Source organism: Ornithorhynchus anatinus, chromosome 2 (genome assembly GCF_004115215.2).
Source record: "Ornithorhynchus anatinus isolate Pmale09 chromosome 2, mOrnAna1.pri.v4, whole genome shotgun sequence".
In the NCBI taxonomy this organism is placed as follows: Eukaryota; Metazoa; Chordata; class Mammalia; order Monotremata; family Ornithorhynchidae; genus Ornithorhynchus; species Ornithorhynchus anatinus.
Window position 1 is genome coordinate 157,303,325 of NC_041729.1, and position 19,553 is coordinate 157,322,877.

The following is a 19,553-nucleotide window of genomic DNA, read 5'->3' on the forward strand; positions in this document are numbered from 1 at the left end:
GTATAATTATGTGACTGGAAGGTTTCATTGTTTAGTGATCGTAGCCTTTGCCCCAGGTGAGGGTAACTGAAGATTTCCTGAGTTGGTTGTTGGTTGGCTTATGTCATTTCCTTAGTCACAAATTCAATTTGCACACCTGCCAGACATATTTTTAATTTTTATTAATAAATCTAGCTTCCAAAGATTTGGGATACCCCTGAATGAAAATTTTGAACAGACATTGACCTTTCCACAAACATATTAGAGTGAAATTGACATTTCTTAATTTTTGCTTCATAAAAAAGAAAATAAGGCTACATTTCTACATTTCTTTCTGTGGCTTCAGAACAACAAAAACCAAACTCAGTTCTCCTTTTTGATGTATTCATGCATTTAAACGTCTGCTCAGTAGCTGATGTTGAAAAAAAAAAAAAAACTTGCTTCAGTTTTTCCAAAGTCTATTTTCCACCAACAGTAATTTTCACAGTCTGCTTTTTTTAATAACATTTCCTCTTGGCAATGCAAGCATTTTATAAAGCTCTATAACAGTCACTTAGAATTGTGCAGGATCAGAATTCGGCTCTCTGCTAATAGCAGACAGAAAATCTTTGGTTTAAAATACTTTTCATTTTTCTTTATTTTTTTTTAGTAAGCATTTGTGAAGTCTTAGACCCTGCCTTGCAAATTGTTTAATGTACTTCAAATAAGCATAGTTACTTCTGAGTAACAAGGCTTTAGGAGTTTCATCCCCTGTGACTTTCAGACAGCACCTCGTGTAGTGGGTAATGGCGGAAATAACGTGTCTGTTATTAGGTAGCTAAAGTTGTGTGGTCACATGCCTGTCATTTGAAAAGAACTCAGAAAGTCATGTCTCAGCTTTGCCAATATAGAATCACATGGTACGTACTTCAGTACTCTAGATGAAACAGGCCTAGGGCATTCAGCCACTTATTCAGCTGAACTAACTTTATGTCCTTGTCTGTTTTTCTAGACCGTAAGTCACTCTTTTTAATTGCCGCCTAGTGAAACGCTTACCGCTTGCAATTTGGTTTTCAAAACAGTCGTAAGACATGATGTGATTTCAGGGAAAAGGGTAAGAACAGGGGAATTTGAGGCAGGCCAATGGATGGTTATTTACTAGTTTTGACCTTTTTGCTAATTATTACCATATTATGCAGCAGGCTCATGGCAGAGACATCTTAAGCAATAACGATAAGTAAAGTGTTTACTCAATGCTTACTGTGTTTTAAGCTCTGGGAGAGATACAGAATGTGGCACAGCCTTTTGTTCCCCATAGAGGTCACATTCTCAGTCAGAGAGAGAACATATCTCCATTTTATAGGTGATGAAACTGAGGCACGGAAGAGGTTGATGAGTAATCCTCCAAAGATATTTTTACAAGTCACTAAATGAGGATTGAGAAATCCCAAAAATGATGTGATGATGCTATTTGGATACCAGAAGGACTTTCCATTTGTAAAATCATCTAATCTTCCCTATCCTGAGTGACAAATCACTTGAGCCAGACATTGAATACTATAAAATATCATTTCAGTGCAAATCTGATTATTTTTATGTGCACCCTGTTTTAAAAAGTCAGTTGTATGAACTGAAGCAGTAGTTATTCAAGTCCATCAGTTGTTAAAAGTGCTTTTTCCTCTCCTTTTTTCCTAGAATGACGGAGTGCTAATTTCCTGCCTTTCTCTTCTCTGTTCCTTACATAGGTAGTCAAGGAAAAATTGCTTTGTAATATTAGCCTTTTCTTCACAGATCTGAGATTCAGTACCTGTCCTCTCTCCTACTTAGACTGTGAGTCCCAAGTGCGATAAGGATGTTTGTCCAACCTGATTTCTTTGTACCTACCTCAACATTTAGTATGGTGCTTGACACATAGTAAGCACTTGATAAGTACCATTATTATATATTGATAATCATTTATTCAGGGATTACAAAAAATAACTAAGGTCTAAACAATATTTATGGATTAGAGTTTTAACTAAAAGGATTTTATGCGCACCAGACGAGGTTGGCATATTTGAGAAGCAGTGTGGCCTAGTAAAAAAAAACCACAAGCCTGGCAGTCAGGAAACCTGGGTTCTATTCTAGCTCTGCCATTTTCCTGCAGTATAACCTTGGGCAAGACATTTCACTTTTCTGGGCCTCAGTTTCCTCATTTGTCACATGGGGAGCAAATACTTGCTTTTTCCTCCTTCCCCTTGGATTGTCAGTCCCTTTTAGATAGGGACAGTGTCTGGACTGATTCAACTGTATCTACCCTTGTGCTTAGCACTGTGTTTGTCACATAATAATAATGTTAATAATGTTGGTATTTGTTAAGCGCTTACTATGTGCCGAACACTTTTCTAAGCCCTGGGGTAGATACAGGGTCATCAAGTTGTCCCACGTGAGGCTCACAGTCCTCATTCCCATTTTACAGATGAGGGAACCGAGGCCCAGAGAAGTTAAGTGACTTGCCCACAGTCACACAGCTGACAGGTGTCAGATCTGGGATTCGAACCCATGACCTCTGACTCCCAAACCCATGCTCTTTCCACTGAGCCACGCTGCTTCCTAAATGCTTGACCAATACCTCAATTATTATTATTACTAACTCTAATTCTTTTTTTCATTAACAAGGAAATCTTGACCCAGGAACTTTCCATCATTATTAGCTTTGAAATTCCTTTAATCAGTGACAATTTACTGAGCACTTACTGTGTGCAGAGCACTGTACTAAGCACTTGGGAAAGTGCAGTCCACCAGAGTTGGCAGATGAGATTTTTGCCCAGAAGGAGCATACCATATCACCTATTGCAAAATTCTACTGCAGTCTTTAGGGGAAATATCTGAATTTTTTGCTCTGAAGTAAAATCCACTGGCTGCACAGAATAATAATAATAATAATAATTAATAATAATAAAGTTGGTATTTGTTAAGCGCTTACTATGTGCAGAGCACTGTTCTAAGTGCTGGGGTAGACACAGGTGAATCAGGTTGTCCCACGTGGGGCTCACAGTCTTAATCCCCATTTTACAGATGAGGTAACTGAGGCCCAGAGAAGTGAAGTGATTGCCCACAGTCACACAGCTGCCAAGTGGCAGAGCCTGGATTCGAACACATGACCTCTGACTCCAAAGCCCGGGCTCTTTCCACTGAGCCACGCTGCTTCTTAATATGTTCCTTCATTTGTCTTAGGATAAAAGATTCAGTATTCATTTAGACTTCAAGAGCTTTCCTTCAACTCTGGGGCTTTTATTCCCATCTCTTCATCCTGCTGATTTTCACATTAACATTCCAAATAATGTTTGTGAGCTGGTGGCTTTTCCCAAATAGGTGAAGCTTATGCAACGAATTGCTTTTCCATTACCAGATCCACAAAGAAAGTTGTTTTTCCCTCAATAAATGAAGACCTCTTTCTGTAAATGTCTATCCATGGTTTAACCATAAAAGTCCAAGAAGGTCATTGATCCTGGCTTTGTACTAACGGGTCTTTGAGGAGAAAATCTGGTTATCCCTAGAAAGTCAAAAGATACGCATAAATAACAGATTGATAGACTTTAATCTGCTTTGTTCATTTAAGATTTATGTTTGCATCATAATGGGCACCCTCATATATTTTACCTCTTAGACCAGGTCAGCTGTATTACTGAAACTATACCCACCAAGCACCATTTAACAAGAGAAGCTTGTCTACTCTTCTACCAGGACACTGTAGAAACAATGCTAAGGGATATTTGTTAAACTCTTACTCTGTGCCAAGCACTGTTTTAAGAACTGGATAGATACAAGATCATCAGGTTCCATATGGGGCTCACCGGTCTAAGTAGGATAGAGAATAGTTATTCAGATGAAGTAAATGAAGTACAGAGAAGTTGTGTTGTACCCAAGGTCACACAACAGGTAAATGGTGGAACCCGGATTAGAACCCAGGTCCTCTGATTCCTAGGCCTATGCTCTTTCCACTGGACCACACTGCTTCTCTGTAATAATAATGATAATAATGATGGCATTTGTTAAGCACTTACTATGTGCAGAGCATTGTTCTAAGAGCTGGGGAGGATACAAGGTCATCAGGTTGTCCCACGAGGGGCTCACCATCTTAATCCCCATTTTACAGTTGAGGGAATTTAGGCACAGAGAAGTTAAGTGACTTGCCCAAAGTCACACAGCTGACAAGCCGCAGAACTGGGATTTGTACCCATGACCTCTGAGTCCCCAGCTCTTTCCACTGAGCCTCGCTGCTTCTCGATACTCTGTACTGGAAGTGCAGTAGAAACACACTGTAGCTGTGTGTAGTTTAAAGTTTCCCTCATGAGCGAGATCATCTAGCTAGTCCTCTGTAAAATATAGAGGATTTTACAAATGGGTAATCTTGCCCAAATTATCGGAATGGTCACCTACTTCTCCACCTTGCTTTGCCTATGAAGATCTGAGCCATGCGATTCATAATTACTTTAATTGGCTACACTAGAGACAATTTCATATTGATTTTCCCCAACTGGTTTTTCTCTCTGGGGTTAAAAAAATGATTTCGCAGAAGGAATTGCCAGTGATTTTTACTTACCTGGGTAAATCCCTTTGATGAGAGAATATCTGACTGTTGGCTCTAATCTGTCTTCTTAGTCAATCACTGATTTGTTGAGTGATTTTAGATGATTTATTTAACTTTGCATCTTACTGGTATCTGGAACTGGAGATAATATTGTGTAATTAAGATTACCTAACAATGAGAGAAAAACACTTTGCTCTAAATGCAGTTTTTTGTCCTCCCTTCTCAAACACTTTTCTTGCTCCATTAGTGTTTTACTTCTGGTTACTGGATAAACACATTTTTTTTCTGCTTTGATCATTTTAATGAGGAAAATATTAATTGTCCTTAAAAAGGAAGTTTTCTTAAAAGGAATATAAAAATATTTTTTATTAATTGTAGATCATTCTTGGATAAGGCTCAAAACAACCCCAACATTAGAATATGTTTCAATATGAACAAATCCTGCTAACAATAAACTCCTTGTGGAAAGAGATCACATATAGCAACTCTCTTGTATTGTTGTTTCCCATATATTAGTGCAGTGCTCTGCGTACAGTAGACACTCAATAAATACCATCGATTGATTGAATGATTAAAGATTTTGTTATCCTTGTGATGGAATACAGGACATTAGACATGAGGTGGAGTGCCCAAGGAGGTAGGCATTCCTTTGAAGTAAATTGATCTCTGAGTTGACTACACCATATTTCGGCTCAGCACCTTGATTGATTGATTGATTGAAAACATTTAATTGCTGTCCCCTTCTCCACTCCTATATAGGTTCCCATATTTCTGCTCAGCACCTTGATTGATAGATTGAAAACATTTAATTGCTATCCCCTTCTCCAGTGCTATATAGGTTCCAGGCTGTAACAACCTATATGGAATGGGGTTCCCCATGCAAATCACAGAGAACAGGCACACCTCAGATTCACATTGCCAGAAGAGAATTCTCAAAATGGCCCATTAGAAATTTTATCATAATAATGGTATTTGTGAGGTATTTCCCACTCCCTTCTGCAGCACCCGGATTTTTTCTCTTCATTCATCCCCCCTCCCAGCCCCACAGCACTTATATACATATCTGTCATGTATTTATTTATATTAATGTCTGTCTCCCACTCTAGACCGTGAGCTTGTTGTGGGCAGGGATTGTGTCTGTTTATTGTTATCTCGTACTCTCCCAAATGCGTAGTACAGTGCTGTGTATACAGTAAGCACGGAATAAATACCATTGACTGAATAATCCCAGCTCTACCTCTTTCCTGCTGTGGGACCTTGGGCAAGTCACCTAACTTATCTGTGTCTCAGTTTCCTCAACTATTAAAAGGGAATTCAGGACCTGGCCTCCCTCCTACTTAGATTATGACCCTAAAGTGGGACAGGGACTATGCCCTACCTGATATACTTGTATCTACCCCACTGCTTAGAACAGTGTTTGTCACATAGTAAGCGCTTAAACAGTGCCATTAATAATAATGATAATAATAATAATAATAATAATGTTGGTATTTGTTAAGTGCTTACTATGTGCAGAGCACTGTTCTGAGCGCTGAGGTAGATACAGGGTAATCAGGTTGCTCCATGTGAGGCTCACAGTTAATCGCCATTTTACAGATGAGGTAACTGAGGCACAGAGAAGCGAAGTGACCTGCCCACAGTCACCCAGCTGACAAGTGGCAGAGCCGGGATTTGAACCCATGACCTCTGACACCCAAGCCCCGGGTCTGTCCACTGAGCTCCGCTGCTTCTCGAAAAAGTCATTAAAAAATCGAAGTGCAAACTATTGCATAACACCGCTCTGAGCACTGGGAAATACAGAGGTGAGAATTAACCACGGTGCCTCGTCTCTAGGGGACCCACAATCTACAGGTGATAAAGGGGAGAAGGGGCTGGTGACAAAAACACCAGGAGAGAGGAAAACAGATCACTAAGACAATATACAGATGAAGATCAGGAGGGTGCCATAGCAGGAGTTGGCAAATCTCAGGTTCCTCAAGGCTCAGAGGCCACAGTCAAAACCAGGAATTAATCAAGAAATGCATCCTGGAGGAAGAGGGTTTTTAGAAAGGCTCTGAAGCTGAGGAGAGTTGTGGTAGGGCAGATTTGAAGGGGCAGAGAGTTTCTGGCACTGGGAGAAGTATTATCAAGCGGATGCAGCGGGGAGAAAGGGGGACAGTGAGAAGATTCACCTAGAAGAAGTGAAGAGAATAGGCTATGGAGAAATGAGCAGGTGAAGAGAGTGATAATGATAATAATAATAATAATAATAAGGCCTCCTCCAAGAGGCCTTCCCAGACTGAGCTTCCCCTTTTCCCTCTGCTCCCTCTCTGACCCCCCTTCACCTCCCCTCAGCTAAGCCCCCTTTTCCCCCCCTTTCCCTCTGCTTCTCCCCCTCTCCCATCCCCTCACCTCGGCACTGTGCTCGTCCGCTCAAATGTATGAATTTTAATACCCCATTTATTTTGTTAATGAGACGTACATCCCCTTGATTCTATTCATTGCTATTGCATTTGTCTGTCCGTCTCCCCCAGTTAGACTGTAAGTCCATCAGTGGGCAGGGATTGTCTCTATCTGATGCCCAAATTGTACATTCCAAGTGCTTAGTACAGTGCTCTGCACATAGTGAGTGCTCAAGAAATACTATTGAACGAAAGAGAGTAGTTATGTAAGAGGAGAGCCCTTGATGTCCATGATCAGGATTTGGAAATAATGAGGCCTAATGGTGGTGATGACTCGCAGTGAGGCATCCATACTTTCTCTCCAGGGCCCCTGGGCCCAGCAGGAGCATTGAGCGATCAGTGGCAGGGCTAATGGAATCAGTTGGATAGAGCACGGGCCTGGAGTCGGAAGGTCAGGGGTTCTGATCCCAGTTCTGCCACTTATCTGCTGTGTGACCTTGGGCTCTCTGCTCCACCTCCCCTCCCCTTCCCCTCTTCCCCTGCCCTCTGCTCGTCTCCCTTCCCCTCCCCTCAGCACTGTGCTTATTTGAATATATCATTGCTATTGTTCTTGTCTGCCCGTCTCCCCCCATTAGACCGTAAGCCCGTCAAAGGGCAGGGACTGTATCTGTTACCCATTTGTACATTCCAAGAGCTTAGTACAGTGCTCCGCACATAGTAAGCGCTCAAGAAATACTACTGAATTACCCTATTTATTTTGTTAAGGAGGTGTTTATCTCCATGATTCTATTTATCTTGATGATGTTGTCTTGTTTTCTTTTGTTCTGTTTTGCTTTGCTGTCACTCTCCCTCACTGAGACTCTGAGCCTGTCATTGAGTAGGGACCGTCTCTATCTCTTGCTCAGTTGTACATTCCAAGTGCTTAGTACAGTGCTCTGAACATAGTAAGCGCTCAATAAATACTATTGAATGAAAGTCGCTTCATTTCTCTGGGCCCCAGGTACCTCATCTGTAAAATGGTGATTGGGACCATGAGCTCCACATAGGACAGGAATGTGTTCAACCCTATTTACTTGTATTCATCCCGGTGCTTAGTACTGTGCCTAGAACATAGTAAGCGCTTAACAAATGGTCATGGGTTCGAATCCTGGCTCCACCACCTGTCAGCTGCGTGACTGTGGGCGTCACTTAACTTCTATGTGTCTCAGTTCCCTCATCTGTAAAACGGGGATTAAATGTGAGCCTCACGTGGGACAACCTGATTACCCCGTATCTACCCCAGCGCTTAGAACAGTGCTCTGCACATAGTAAGCGCTTAACAAATACCAACATTATTATTAACAAATACCAATATTATTATTATGGAACAGAATATTTCTGAAATCTTATCATCAACACAAACTGCTCATCTTCATTGATAAAACATTGCTGTACACGCCACACAATATGGATTAAAAAAGGTTAGGGGGATTTTTTTAAAATTCTCATTTCTACCACAAAAGTGGAGGAAAGCTAAAAGAAAAGTGTACCATTTTCATTTGCTCCTTGTGGGCAGAGAACACGTCTGCCAACTCTGTTGTGTTTTCCTCTTGCACTTGTTTATTACAGTGCTCTGCCCACAGTAAGATCTCCGTAAATACCGTTGACTGGTCGATTGATTCTCCTCTAAGCTTGTTGGGGGGAGGGACTGTGTCTATCAACTCTGTTGTATTGTACTCTCCCATGTCCTAAGTGCAGCGCTCTGCACACAGTAAGCACTCAGTAATTACAATTGATTGACTGACGGGTGAATGTCACAACAAAACTCAGAGGGACCAGAAAATAGCTAGAATACCAGGGCAAGATGGATGCCGACAAGGGCAGTGGTTTCACAGGGCAAACACGGCATCCGACCGTCATTGCTACCTCTGGGCTGATGGGAAGTTTGAAAGCATGTGTTTGTGTAAAACATGAGTACGCGTTGGTGTGTGTGATGCGTACACATGCGTGTATGCGTGTGTATGTATGTATGTGTGTACATATCTCTATGTTGTATCAGTGTTTTTCATTCATTTATTCAATAGTATTTATTGAGCGCTTACTATGTGCAGAGCACTGTACTAAGCGCTTGGAATGAACAAGTCGGCAACAGATAGAGACGGTCCCTGCCGTTTGACGGGCTTACGGTCTAATCGGGGGCGACGGGCAGATGAGAACAATGGCGATAGAGTCAAGGGAAAGAACATCTCATGAAAACAATGTCAACTAAATAGAATCAGGGTGATGTATATCTCATTAGAGAAAATAATTTTGTTGAAGAAATAGCAGCGTGGCTTAGTGAAAAGAGCCCAAGCTTGGGAGTCAGGTCGTGGGTTCTAACGCCCACTACGCCACTTGTCTGCTGTGTGACCTTGGGTGAGTCACTTAAATTCTCTGTGCCTCAGTTACCTCATCTGTAAAATGGGAATTAAGATGGTGAGCCCCACGTGGGACAACCTGATTAGCTCGTATCTACGCCAGCGCTTAGAACAGTGCTTTGGCACATATTAAGCGCTTAACAAATACCATCATCATCATTATCATCTCCCCTGGTGTTGTGTGTATATATAAAAATAATAATGTTGGTATTTGTTAAGCGCTTACTATGTGCAGAGTACTGTTCTAAGCGCTGGGATAGATACAGGGTAATCAGGTTGTCCCAAGTGAGGCTCACAGTGTTCATCCTCATTTTACAGATGAGGAAACTGAGGCCCAGAGAAGTCAAGTGACTTGCCCACAGTCACACAGCTGACAAGTGGCAGAGCCGGGAGTCGAACGCATGACCTCTGACTCCCAAGCTCGGGCTCTTGCCACTGAGCCACACATATACATATGTGTGTATATATATATATACACATATATACCCACTCGTATATATTTCTACATACATATATATGACAAACCCCTCCATATACAAATATATGGAGGGGTGTAGGTATGTGTTATGTAACCTAATATTAATAAGTGATACTAGTCAGTAAAAACAAGGCTGCATATGTGGTGTCCGTATGTGAAAATGAAAGATTGCTATTTCTTGACTGCACAAACACACAAAAATAAAGAGAATGGGAGTGGAAAAGCAATTGAAGGTTAATATGGATTGCTTGTTTTGCATTTAGGGTAGGTAGGGCTTAGCATCAACCCTGACTCAGTGGCCAACGTGCCAACTCTCTGCTCCCTTGTGGTATTTAACCTCGACCAGAAGCATGTGCAGAGTTCACTAGCGTGAGCCAAGCAAGCCTCTAGTCACAAGGATAAGGGGATGACCTTGTTTAGCTGGAGTGTCAAGTGCTTTCGCTAAATACCAGTCTGAGGCCTCTGGTGTTATCAGTGAGAAAGGCAACGTAGAGGTTTAACCATCTGGAACATAAAAAAGCCGGTTTAAATAAGGGAAAATATAAACAGTTCAATTAAATGAAAGCTGATAAACGTGCTCCACACTTCACGATCTACTTCTGCTGATAGAAGTTAACGGTCTCTCCGAATTTAAAACTTTCTTGGCCTTTTCTTCAACACCTAATTTTTAGTTTCGATTTCATTCTTGGAATCTTTCAGGTCTTTATTGTCCTGGTGATGTTTCCCCGTGAACCCCATTAGACGGAATCTTGGAAAACAAGTGACGATTGGCCTGGCAGACTTCAACTGTAAGTACATCTCCTAAATATGTGGGAAAGATCTTTTTCCTAGCTTCCTCTGCGCCTAGCCTCTATTGAATTAGTGGGTTTTAAGTGAATGCCATTGTTTGAAGGGTAGGTTGAAATTTGGCTTCTGCTCAAGAAAGTGGTCGAAGCGGAAGTTATACTTTGTAGCTATTTCAGTGGAAACTAAAGGGAATATTGCTCTTGGAGTGGTGGGATGTATTCAAGATGAGGTGTTAAGTTTGTCAAGTTTATTTCTGATGCTTTTCATTCGCTGTCCACTCCTTTATGAATATAGGAAGTAATAAGCTCTGGCCATAAACCGTATCCCAGTTCTGAAGTTCTCTTTTCAGCTGCGGTTAGTTCCTTAAGGGCAACATTCATGTCTACTAACTCTATTATGTGAATTCTCGGCTTTGTTCTTTCCAAGTATTTATTACAGTAGGTTGTACTCAGTGGTGTTGAATAATAATTACAATGCATTGCTTACTATGTCATGGGTTCGAATCCCGGCTATGCCACCTGTCAGCTGTGTGACTTTGGGCAAGTCACTTGACTTCTCGGTGCCTCAGTTACCTCATCTGTAAAATGGGGATTAAGTCTGTGCACCCCAGGTGGGACAACCTGATTACCCTGTATCTACCCCCTCGCTTAGAACAGTGCTCGGCACATAGTAAGCGCTTAACAAATGCCAACATTATTATTATTATTATTATTATTATTATTATTATGTACCAAGCACTGTACTATGCACTGGGTAGAGACTCGATATTCAAATCCCACCTGGGGCTCCCAGTTCAAGTAAGAGGGACAACAGGTTTTGAATCTCGATTTTACAGATGAGGGAACTGAGGTGCAGAGAAGATAATAATTATAATAATATTTGTGGTATTTGTTAAGTGCTTAGTACATGCCAAACACTGTTCTAAGCACTGGGGTGCAAACGAGGTAATAGGCTTTTTCCACGTGATGCTCACGGTCTTAATCCCGCTTTTGCAGATGAGGGAACTGAGGCACAGAGAAGTTAAGTGACTTGCCCAAGGACCCACAACAATTAAGGGACAGAGCAGGGATTAGAACCCAGGTCCTTTGAGTCCCAGGCCCTTGCTCTTCTCACTAGACCACACTGCTTCCCTACGACTACTTCTAGTCCTGCTCCTACTTGTACACCCAGGTATTCATTACGGTGCTCTGTATGCAATAAGTGCTCAATAAATGCTATTGAAGGATTCATCATCAATGGGCAGGGATTGTCTCTATCTGTTGCCGAATTGTACATTCCAAGCGCTTAATACAGTGTCTGCCCATAGTAAGTGCTCAATAAATACTATTGAATGATTGATTAAATAATATTCTCTTTGCCATCAGGAGTGTTAGTGGGTTCAAAGGTAGGTGATGAGGTGAAATTGATTTCTAGGTGCAAGCACTAGGAGGGATTCATTCATTCATTCATTCATTCATCGATTAAGTTGTATTTATTGAGCGCTTACTGTGTGCAGAGAATGTACTAAGTATTTGGGAGAGTAGAGTACACCAATAAACAGATACGTTCCCCGTCCACAATAAGCTTAAAGTCCAGAAGGAGAAAATATGGCACAGGCCAAACTAGACAATGATTTAAACCAGCTTTCCCTGCCCACGTATTAGCTTTGGAGAGAAAGGGAAACTCTTCTGCTGGTAGTCACTGCCTAACTAATAATAATGTTGATGGCATTTGTTAAGCTCTTACTATGTGCCAAGCACTGTTCTAAGCACTGGTATAGATATAAGGTAATCGGGTTGTCCTATGAGGGGCTCACACTCTTAATCCCCATTTTACACATGAGGTAAATGAGGACCAGGGAAGTTAAGTGAGTTGTCCCAGGTCACACAACCAAGTAGCAGAGCTGAGATTAGAACCCACAACTTCTTTTCCTCATCTCCCACTCCCTTCTACGTCATCCTGACACTGTACCTTTGACATTGTACGGTTGCCGCCGTCGACCCCCCGGGCCACGTCCTCCCGCGGTCCCAGAACGTCCTCCCTCCTCACCTCCGCCAAACTGATTCTCTTCCCCTCTTCAAAACCCTACTTAAACTCACCTCCTCCAAGAGGCCTTCCCAGACTGAGCTCCCCTTTTCCCTCTGCTCTCTCCACACCCCATTTCACCTCTCCGCAACTAAACCCTCTTCTCCCCCCTCTCCCTCTGCTCCTCCCCCTCTCCCTTCCCCTCCCCTCAGCACTGTGCTCAACCGCTCGACTGTATATATTTTCATTACCCTATATGTTTTGTTAATGAGATGTACATCCCCTTGATACTATTTATTTGCTATTGTTTTAATGAGATGTTCATCCCCTCGATTCTATTTATTGCTATTGTTCTCGTCTGTCCGTCTCCCCCGATTAGACCGTGAGCCCGTCAAAGGGCAGGGACTGTCTCTATCTGTTACCGATTTGTACATTCCAAGCGCTTAGTTCAGTGCTCTGCACATAGTAAGCGCTCAATAAATACTATTGAACGAATGGATGCCCTTCCCACCCACCCCCTGCCCACCAGCCCCAGAGCATCTATGTATTTATCTGTAATTTTATCTATTTCTATTGATGTCTGTCTCCCTGCCTCCAGACTATGAATCCTTGCGGGTAGGGAATATCACTGTTATTTATTGTACCCTACTATCCCAGGTGCTTAGTACAGTGCTCCGTACCCAGTAAGCTCTTTATAAATAAGATTGAATCAATGAATGAAAAAATAGACCCATTTCCTGCCCACAACTCACAAGGAGCTTACAGTCTAGAGTTTGCTATGTGTGAAGTACCTTACTAAACACTGCTTTGTACAAACAAATCAGATCCATCCCTCTTCCTGAGCAAAGAGGTATCTTAGCTCCATTTTTACAGGTGAGTGAACTGAAAAGAGAAGTGAAGCGATTTATTTAAGCAGGCGAGTGTGGAGACGGGATTAGAACCCAGGTCTCCCAATAAGAGGCCCCTGCTATTTTCCACAAACGGTTCCTAGGGCTGGAAAGTCGTCCTGTGTTTGATGCAAAGGTTTGTCTGCAGTCTTTGTTGGGCTCTGTAATGTTATACAGTTTGCATCACCCAAGTGGATCGGAAATGGATAATATCATCATTAGTTTTGCAGCAGATTCAGTTGCACTGGAATCTTAAATACAATTTCTCTCTTAACATTTGTCGATTCTTTTCCTTTCTGTTTGGTTTGTTGTATATTACCAGAGAAAATAATTCCTTCCACTCCTCACTTATTCATTTATTCATTCAGTCAGTCATCCATTCAGTTGAATTTGCTGAGTGTTTTCTGTGTGGAGAACACTGTACTAAGCGTTTGGGAGAGTACCGTACCACAATAATCAGACGTGGCTCAGTGGCAAGAGCACGGGCTTTGGAGTCAGAGGTCATGGGTTCGAACCCCGGCTCGGCCACTTGTCAGCTGTGTGACTTTGGGCAAGTCGCTTCACTTCTCGGTGCCTCAGTTGCCTCATCTGTAAAATGAGGATTAAGACTGTGAGCCCCACGTGGGACAACCTGATTCCCCTGTGTCTACCCCAGCTCTTAGAACACTGCCCGGCACATAGTAACTGCTTAACAAATACCAACATTATTATTATTGTTCCCTGCCCACAATGAGCTTACGGTCTAATAATAATAATTACGGTATTTTTTTATGCATTTAACATGCGCCAGGCACTGTAGTAAGCACTGGGGTGGATACAAGCAAATCGGGTTGGACACAGTCCCTGACCCACGTGAGGCGCACGGTCTCCATCTCCATTTTACAGATGAGGTTACCGAGGCCCAGAGAAGTATAATGACTTTCCCAAGTTCACAGAGCAGGCAAGTGGAGGAACTGGGATGAGAACCCATGACCTCTGACTCCCAGGCCCGTGCTCTATCCACGACGCCATGCCGTGCCTTTCCTGATTGAAGTGTGTCCACCCCAGCGCTTAGAAGAGTGCCCGGCACATAGTAAACGGTTAACAGATACCATGGGAACCACCACACTTATTATGTAACTTTTCTTTGCCTCAGTTGCCTCATCTCTAAAATGGGGATCAAGACTGGGAACCCCATGTGGGACAAGGACTGTGTACAACCTGATTAGCTTCTATTTTCCCCAGAGCTTAGTGTAGTGCCTAGCACATAGTAAGCACTTACAGAAGCAGCGTGGCTCAGGGGAAAGAGCACGGGCTTTGGAGTCAGAGCTCATGAGTTCAAATCCCAGCTCTGCCACTTGGCGGCTGTGTGACTGTGGGCAAGTCACTTAACTTCTCTGGGCCTCGGTTCCCTCATCTGTAAAATGGGGATGAAGACTGTGAGCCCCACGTGGGACAACCTGATTCCCCTATGTGTACCCCAGCGCTTAGAACAGTGCTCGGCACATCGTAAGCGCTTAACAAATACCAACATTATTATTAACAAAAATAACAAATAAATCCATGAAACTTTGCAGAGTACGAAGCACCTCTTATGCAAATCGCACCAAGGTCGTGCAACTTTTCTTTCAAATATTTCCCAGGCGAGGGATCTCAGTGCTATTTTCATTCATTCATTCAATAGTATTCATTGAGTGCTTACTATGTGCAGAGCACTGTACTAAGCGCTTGGAATGTACAAATCGGCAACAGGTAGAGACAGTCCCTGCCCTTCGACGGGCTTACGGTCTAAGCGGGGGAGACGGACAGACGAGAACGATGACAATAAACAGAATCGAGGGGAAGAACATCTCATTAAAGCAATAGCAAATAAATAGAATCAGGGTGATGTGCATGTCATAAACAAAATGAATAGGGTAATGAATAAATAAATAAGGTATTTGAGAGAAGGGGGTGGTTTAGCCTTTATTCATTCGATCGGACTTACTGAGCGCTTACTGTGTGCAGAGCACTGTACCGAGCGCTTGATAGCCCTTGTGGAATGTGTTGTACGGGTCGTCTTTTCTGTGACAATCATAATTTTTGTTTGTGTAATTTCTTAACTCCCACTTCACAGGAGGCAATGTATTTTTCATTAGTGTTCATTTTACGTAATGCTTATTTTCTTATGAAGGGCATTAAACATCATGACATGTGAGGTTTGGCCTAGCCACTAGATTTAATGTTCCTTTAAGCACCGCTTGCCTATTTCTTGTGCATCGCTAATGCATTTTGGAAGACCTTTGTAACAGAGAGAAATAATCTATCTGCATTTTATAAATGGTAATGAAAAATCCACAGCACATTAAACTGCCCTTAATAGTTTTAGTGGCCACAGCAACAAACAGCGATGGTACACTCGATCATGTATTACAGTTATAACGTGCAAGTTCCGGAATTTTAGTGACAGTCATGAAAGGGAAATGTCAGTCCTTTTGATTCACCATCACTGAGTGTAATGAAAGCCTGCAGGAGAGGGGAAATTATCTCTTCCAATATAAACCCTCAATATACTCCATCTGAATTGAAATTATTAGTGCTTATTGCAGCTCTTCCTGGAGAAAAGCTCTAAACTTGGAAGGAACCCGGGCTTGGGAGTCAGAGGACGTGGGTTCTAATCCCGGCTCCGCCACTTGTCTGCTGTGTGACCTTAGGGGAAGTCACTTCACTTCTCTGGGCCTCAGTGACCTCATCTGTAAAATGGGGATTAAAAGTGTGAGCCCCACGAGGGACGACCTGATTACCCTTTATCTACCCCAGCGCTTAGAACAGTGCTTGGCACACAGTAAGGGCCTAACAAATGCCATCATTATTATAATTATTATTACTAATGAAACTGTGAACCTAAGGAGTGTGCCAGTGAATGATTATTACCCAATCATCAAGAGTTTACTGATGGAGTGGCCATAATGAGCAGAACATTAAAATATGTACATCCCCTTGATTCTGTTAACTGCTATCATTTTAATAAGATGTCCATCCCCTTGATCCTCTTTATTGCTATTGTTTTGGTCTGTCTGTCTCCCCCGATTAGACCGTGAGCCCATCAAAGGGCAGGGACTGTCTCTATCTGCTGCCGATTTGTACATTCCAAGTGCATAGTGCAGTGCTCTGCACATAGTAAGCGCTCAATAAATACTATCGAATGAATGAATATGTAGCAACGAATAATAATAATAATGATAATAATGATGGCATTTGTTAAGCGCTTACTATGTGCAAAGCACTGTTCTAAGCGCTGGGGAGGATACAAAGTGCTCAGGTTCCCCCCCATGGGGCTCACAGTCTTAATGCCCATTTTACAGATGAGGTAACTGAGGCACGGAGAAGTTAAGTGACTTGCCCAAAGTCACATAGATGAAAAACACCCGAGTCAGAATTTGAACCCATGACCACACAAACTGTATACGAACATATATATATATATATATAGCAACTACATAAGAAGGACTCCTGAATTGGGTGCCAAGTGGAGGCAGATGACTACACGGAGCCCATGCTCTATTCAGATCACCCTGAGGTGCAGTGAGGCCTGATCGATAAAGCACAGATCTGGGAGTCAGAGGACCTGGGTTCTAATCCTCTCTCCGCCACTTGTCCGCTGTGTGACCTTGGCCAGATCACTTCACTTTTCCGTGCCTCCTTTTTCTCAACTGTAAAATGGGGGAGTCATTGCCTGTTGTGGCTCCTGCTTAGACTGTGAGTGCCGATGAGACAGGGACTGGCTCCAACCCGATGAACTTCTGTCTGACCAAGCGCCTAGAACAGTGCTTGACTCATGATAAGCACTTAACAATGATAATAATGCTAACAGTAACAATGCTAATAATGATAGCAATGAGAGCAAGAATAATAATAATTATAACAATAATAAATTGTTCTTGTCTGTTCGTCTCCCCCGATTAGACCGTAAGCCCGTTAAAGGGCAGGGACTGTCTCTATCTGTTACCGATTTGTACTATTCCAAGTGCTTAGTACAGTGCTCTGCACATAGGAAGCGCTCAATAAATACTATTGAATGAATTAATGAATGAATAATAATACACAGCAATCTGTTAGCCGCCATTCCTGACACTAACGCTAATCCTCATATGTGTGTACACATACACACGGACACACAATAGCTTTGCTAGACAAAAATCTAGGTGACATAAAGCCATATTTCAGATTCAATTTGCATAATGTTTAATGTATTTGTCTCTTCCTTCCAATACCTCAAGAGACTGCTTCTTAAAATAAAATAAATAAATAAAAAATGTTGTTATTTGTTAAGCGCTTACTATGTGCCAAGCACTTTTCTAAGCACTGGAGTAGATACAAGGTAATCAGGTTGTCCCACGTGGGGCTCACAGTCTTCATCCCCATTTTACAGATGAGGGAACTGGGGCACAGAGAAGTGAAGTGACTTACCCAAGGTCACACAGCTGACAAGTGGCGGATCCGGGATTATAACCCATGACCTCTGACTCCCAAGCCCGGGCTCTTTCCACTGAGCCACGCTACTTCTCTGAGATCCACACAGTAAGACACATTGACAGTCAATCCTTGGGTCATATTTATTGAATGCTTACTTTTTCAGTGGGCAGTAGATTATAATAATAATTATGTTTGTATCTGTTAAGCGCTTACTATGTGCAGACCACTGTTCTAAGCGCTGGGGTAGACACAGGGGAATCAGGTTGTCCCACGTGGGGCTCACAGTCTTAATCCCCATTTTACAGATGAGGTAACTGAGGCACAGAGGAGTTAAGTGACCTGCCCACAGTCACACAGCTAAGTGGCAGAGCCGGGATTCGAACCCATGACCTCTGACTCCCAAGCCATCTTTCCACTGAGCCACGCTGCTTCTCTGAGATCCACACAGTAAGACATATCGACAGTCAATCAGTCCGTCATATTTATTGAACGCTTACTTTTTCAATGGGCAGTAGATTATAAGATCCTTGAAGACAGTTATCCTGTCTTTTTTTTTTTTTCCTAATGGTATATGTTAAATACTTTGTGCCAGACACCGTCCTAAGTGCTGGTGTAGATACAAAGTAAATCGGTCGAACACAGTCCATGTGGCGCTTGGGACTCACGGTCTTCATCCCCATTTTCCAGATGAGGTAACTGAGACACAGAGAAGTGAAGTGACTTGCTCGACGTCACAGAGCTGGCAAGTGGCGGAGTGGGATTAGAACCCAGGTCCTTCTGACTCCCAGGCCCGTGCTCTAGCCACCAGGGCATGCTGGTTCTCTACTAGGTCATGCTGCTTCTCTAGCAGCACGTCTCTCACCTCTAAGCCAACCACTTAGTACAGCGTTCTGCAAGTGTCCAGTAAATGCCACCGATTGAGTGAATGACTGATGGGCATCACAAAATAGAATTGCCTAAAATCCCCAGTGACCCGGAAGGAAAATTCCATAAGAGAACATTCATCTCTGTCCCTCGGAGAGTTTGTTTCATTCGGTTGTCTTCATCCTTTTACCGCTAGCATTTTCTAGAAACGGAGTGACATTTCCACATACTTCCTCAAAGCAGTATGTGAGGCTCATTTCCTCCACCTAGGAATTTAGGAATGGCTAGACCGTATTAATTATCATTTCCGCATCAGTGGAAATAAGGCCACATGTGGGATGTAGCATGGGACCAGAAAAGCAAAATCAGCTGACCCATAGTCAATTTTGCTAAGTGCCTGAAAAAAATGTTGGGAATCTTTCTGCATTTTTTACGGTATCTGTTAAGTGCTTACTATGAGCTAGGCACTCTTCTAAGCACTGGGGTAGATGCAAGCTAACCACGTTGGACACAGCCCCTTTCTCACAAGGGACTCATAATCTTAATCCCTGTGAGGTAAACTGAAGCACAGAGAAGTAAAGTGACTTGCACAAGGTGGAATGGCAGACAAGCCTTGGAGCTGGCCGGGATTAGAACTCAGGTCCTTCTCACTCCCAGGCCCGTGCTCTATCCACTAAGGCATGTTGCTTGTCTTGTGCCCCACTGCATATTTAGGCCAAGATGCAGACGGGGGGTGGGGGGATCAGGGAGAGGTAAAATGAAGGCCTTGGCTACTTGTTGGTCCTAACAGTT

At 42.7% G+C, this 19,553-nt stretch overlaps 1 protein-coding gene across 7 annotated transcripts in view; it reads left to right on the forward strand.

Annotated features, from left to right (window-relative positions):
- SLC16A7 (solute carrier family 16 member 7) overlaps positions 1–19,553 on the forward strand; it is a 238,141-nt gene that overhangs the window by 68,152 nt on the left and 150,436 nt on the right. For 4 of the 7 annotated variants that reach the window (XM_029057057.1, XM_029057047.1, XM_029057039.2 and 1 more), the window contains one exon: positions 10,486–10,574. The gene's annotated coding sequence lies outside the window, so the exon portion shown is untranslated. Of the gene's footprint in view, positions 1–10,253; positions 10,575–19,553 lie in introns of those variants that run through there. The other 3 variants (XM_029057073.2, XM_039911237.1, XM_029057031.2) reach the window with 3 other exon arrangements.